The following is a 4,578-nucleotide window of genomic DNA, read 5'->3' on the forward strand; positions in this document are numbered from 1 at the left end:
TGTCTCCCTCTGTCTGTCTGGTGAGCGCACGCCCCCTATAGCAAAAAACCTCTCCAAAAAAAAAAAATTAAAAAGATAGGTAACTATTGCTCCAGTTGGCAGAAAATGGAAGTGGACTCTACAACTTATAGAGATGTGAGCATGTCATACAGCTTGGACTAGATTCTAAAAAGGATTCTTCCATTTCTTTGATGGAGTAGATGGGGAGGAAAAAGACAGTACTCTTGTTTTTTCTGAATTTAAAAGAAATGCATACCTATGGAATATCAAGAAAGTACAGAAGAATGTAGAAAATAACAACCACCTATAATTTCATGATCCAAAAATAACCACAGTTTGGTAAAATGTTGGTAAAAATGTTAAAATGTTGGTATATTTCTTTCTAGTGGAAAGACAGCTTTACTTTTTACCTTAATGTTTCCAAATTATTAAAAACTCTTTATGAAGGGAACCAGCAGTTAGCGTAATGGCTATGTCGCTGGACTCCCACGTGGTCGACCGCGGTCCGTGTCCCGGACCCGGTGGCTTAAAACTCGCGCCGGGCGTGTGTGCGTGCGTGCCCAAGATCCCGAGAGGAGAATGGAGGAGAAGGGTTTGCGGCGTGACCATCCCCCCTGGGGGGTGATTTCTCGCTTTCTGTCTCTATGTCTCTCTCTGTCTGTCTGGCGAGCGCACGCGCCCTACAGTGAAAATCTCTCCAAAAAAAAAAAAAAAAAACCTCTTTATGAATATAATTGAAATGGATTCATAATAGTATATCATATGACTATATGGTGATTTATGTAACCATGAAGAATTTATATAACCATAAAGTAATAAGGCTGGCACCATGATGCAGTGGTAATGCACTGCTCAAGAGAAGCTGAATGCTACATGGTGAGTGTAGTTCAAATCCCCAGCCTAGTTAGCCTAAAACATGCTGGCCACACATGCAAGTGCCTAAGAGATGGTGAGCTGGAAGACTAGAGGAAGGGGTTTGGGCTGTGACAAGACCCTTTGGAGGATCTCTCATTCTCTTCCTCGCTCATGTGTGTGTCCATATGCTGGCTCATGACTAAAGAAAAAAATGTTAAAGCATGTATTAGTAATAATAAGAAAAGGATAATAGTTTACCATGAAGAACCCATGAGCCCCAAGAGCCAGCATTCATTAATTCACTCAATTCACTCATTCTTTCATTTATTTGATAAAGATTTATTGCCCACTATGTATGAACATGCCTAGTCTAATGCTAGACATACACTCACAAACAAAACAGTTATCTCTGCTCTCACAGAGCCTCCTTTCTAAGTGTGAAAAGTGACAAGAAACAAGATAAAGATAAATAGTAAGAAGGAAATGAAAGCTGGGCATGTGTCTTACACCATGTACAAAAACTGATTCAGAAGTCTTAAATGCAGGAGCAAAAACTATAAAACTTGAAAACAAAGGTATAAATCTTGATGATTATGGACTTAGCAATGATTTGTCTTAGATATGACACCAAAAGCAGAAGCAACAAAAGAAAAAAAATAGACAAATTATACTTTCTCAAAATTCAAAACTCTTCTAAAGACACCATCAAGAAAATAAAGATAACCTATTGATAGGGAGAAAATATTTGCAAATTATGTATCTCCTAATAGACTTGTATCTAAAAAATATTTTAAAAAGTTTTTCAACTAAACAATAAATAACCCAATTTTGAAAATAGGCAAAAGAGAGGCCAGCAGATGGCACAGCAGTTACATCACTGGACTCCCACATGGCTGACTGTGGTTCAAGCCCTGGACCAGGTGGCTTGGAAAATCAAACCGGGCACGTGAATGTGCATGATCAAGATTCCAGGAGGAGAAAGGAGGAGAAAGAATTTCTGCATGGCCATTCCTATTAGGGGGTGATTTATCATTTTCCCTCTCACTGTCTGTCTCCCTCTCTCTCTCCCCACAGCAAGTGTCCACCCAACCCCCCAAAAAAAACTCTTAAAAAAGAAAAGAAAATAGGCAAAAGACCTGGATAGACGTTTCTCCAAAGAAGATACACAAATAGTGAATAAACACGTGAAGAAAACACTCAGTGTCATAAATTCTTAGATAAATTCAACTAAAATCACAGTGAGATACCACTTCATAGTCACTAGGATGGCGATAATCAGAAAGACAGAACTCATGATCTTATCTGGATTAGAAGACTGGGAGGTAAGGATTACAGCATGAGATCCTGTTCAGGATGCTTGTCTTTTTCTCTTTCTCTCTCATGAAAGAAACAAACTTAAAGGGACCAGAGGATGACATAGCAGCTACATCACTGGACTCCCACATGACTGACCATGGTTCAAGTCCTGGACCAAGTGGCTTGAAACTCATGCTGGGTGATGTACAAGTGTGCCCCAAATCCTGGGAGGAGAAAGGAGGAGGGGCCATCCCCCTTGGGGGGGGGGTGATTTCTCACTTTGACCTTTCACTGTCTCTGTCTCTCTCTCTGTGTCTCCATTGAGCGCACGTGCCCAAAGACAAAAACCTCTACCAAAAATAAAAAATGAACATAAAAAAAGAAGTCATTGTAACACTAGTTGGCAAATTTGAATTACTGAAATGTATCATTCAAGTAGGTTTTTGCCTATATGATATTACTTCAGTAACATGTAATACAGTAAGAGAATTTGCAATATCGGTAGCATCATCATGTTAAATTTATTCATTTAAAAGTATTTATTGGGACCAGCAGTTAGTGTAATGGCTATGTTACTGAAATCCCATGTAGTTGACTGCGGTTCGAGTCCCAGACCCGGTGCCTTAAACTCATGCAGGGCACATATGTATGCGTGCCCAAGATCCAAGAGGAGAATGGAGAAGAGATTGCAGCATGGCCATCCCCTGGGGGTGGGGGGTGATTCTCGCTTTCTGTCTCTCTGTCTCTCTGCCTTTCTGGAGAGCATACACGCCCTATAGCAAAAACCTCTCCAAAAAAGAAAGAAAAAAGTATTTATTGACTGCCCACTATATGCCAGGTGCTTAATGAGACAAAGTCACTACCTTTGTGGAGCTTACATTCTAGAAGGTGGAGACAAAAATAAATAAATAAAAACCCATAAGTAAATAAGAAATTTTCACATCACATAATTAGCCTATGATGGAGAAAATAAAACAACAGATGGAACGGGGAATCACGGGCATGAAAAGAGAGTTAGCACATCTACAGTCATCAGGGAAAGTCTCTCTGAGGAGGTTGCATTCGAGCAAAAACTTGAATAATGAGAAGGAAACTGGGGGAAGAGCACTTCAGAAATAAACAGCGCAAACATGCTCAGATGAGAACACCAAATACCAGCACTTGCGTTCTCAGGGGGAAGGAGCCATATCTAATCTCCACTCCATACAACATTCAGAAGAGAGCCTCCCATTCACGTTCAACAGTACTTGTTCACAATAGTTCACTCCAACAGGAATACGACTTTGTAAAAAATTGCTCTAGAGGAATCTTTGTTGTTCAGGATCATCACAAATTTACTCTTCTTCAACGTAGGCAGTATCAGCAAAAAACGTGAATAAAACTTTTTGGATTCCCTAATAAAACAGGAGAAAAAAAAAAAGACCAACTATGCAGACTTCTTAGAAGTCTCTTGTAGGTAGGTAGTCTTACCAACACAAAGATCATGAAGCCAATTCTGTACAGAATTGTGTGGTCAATCCGTCCCCCACCCCTGAAGCATGGTGCCTTCTATTTACAGGATTTATAACTTACGATGCTCAAGGAGCCTAAACTACAGCCAGTGTACACAAAAGAGAGAGTAGTGGATTACAGTTCAAAAGGAGCTGTCCAGCCATGGGAGGTTGAACAGACCGAATTCCGAGACTGTAAAACCACAGCGTAAATATCAGGTATTGTCATCGGGATGTTAAATATTTACAAGAGAAAGCTACAGCAGAACTTCATGGCCAACGGTGTGTGTTCTGGTTCCTTCCCAAGCCTTCAGCACTCACGCCTTTACTTTCACTCTGTAAAAGCCCCCCAATGTAGCCAAGAGGATGGATTTATAAACCTCAAAGATTAGATCAATAACAGAGGACTAACACATAAATATGAATTAGGTAAGAGCATGCAATAATGTGTTCCTCTCCATCTCAGTAATTGCAACCTGAGTTATTAAATCTGCAAGTTAGGTTGTAAAAGGCACAGAAAGAGCCTGAAGCAGTGAAGGCTCTTATTTCCAGTTGAAAATACACAACCAAGTAAGGTTAACTGGCAATGCTAACTCCCAATCCCAACTGACTTTATTTCATATAAACGCACGACAGAAAGCACAAGGAAATCCTAAAGAGGGAAACCCAGTTGGGCACCCGACTGGCCGAAGCACAGGAACGAGATGGTGACAGGATGACTTAACCAAACCTGTGCGTGGAGGCCACCGCGGAGAGCCCTGACCTGCACGCACGCATTCCCGGCCCTTCCTGCAACAGAGCCGCAGGAGGGACCCGGCGCGCGCTGGAGCTCGGCCCTGCGGGTGAATGCCAGGGAACCCTGAGGCTTGAACTCTCCCGCAGGTAGGCGGGCATCTGGGCGGGGCAGACACCCTAACGGACTCCCCACCCACCCCCA

General features: G+C 41.7%; 1 protein-coding gene across 2 annotated transcripts in view; it reads right to left on the reverse strand.

The window, feature by feature from the left end:
• Positions 1-4,578, reverse strand: part of RIC3 (RIC3 acetylcholine receptor chaperone) — a 34,407-nt gene that overhangs the window by 29,225 nt on the left and 604 nt on the right. The window lies entirely within an intron of this gene.

Source organism: Tupaia chinensis, unplaced genomic scaffold (assembly GCF_000334495.1).
Source record: "Tupaia chinensis unplaced genomic scaffold, TupChi_1.0 Scaffold141165_1, whole genome shotgun sequence".
Classification (NCBI taxonomy): Eukaryota; Metazoa; Chordata; class Mammalia; order Scandentia; family Tupaiidae; genus Tupaia; species Tupaia belangeri.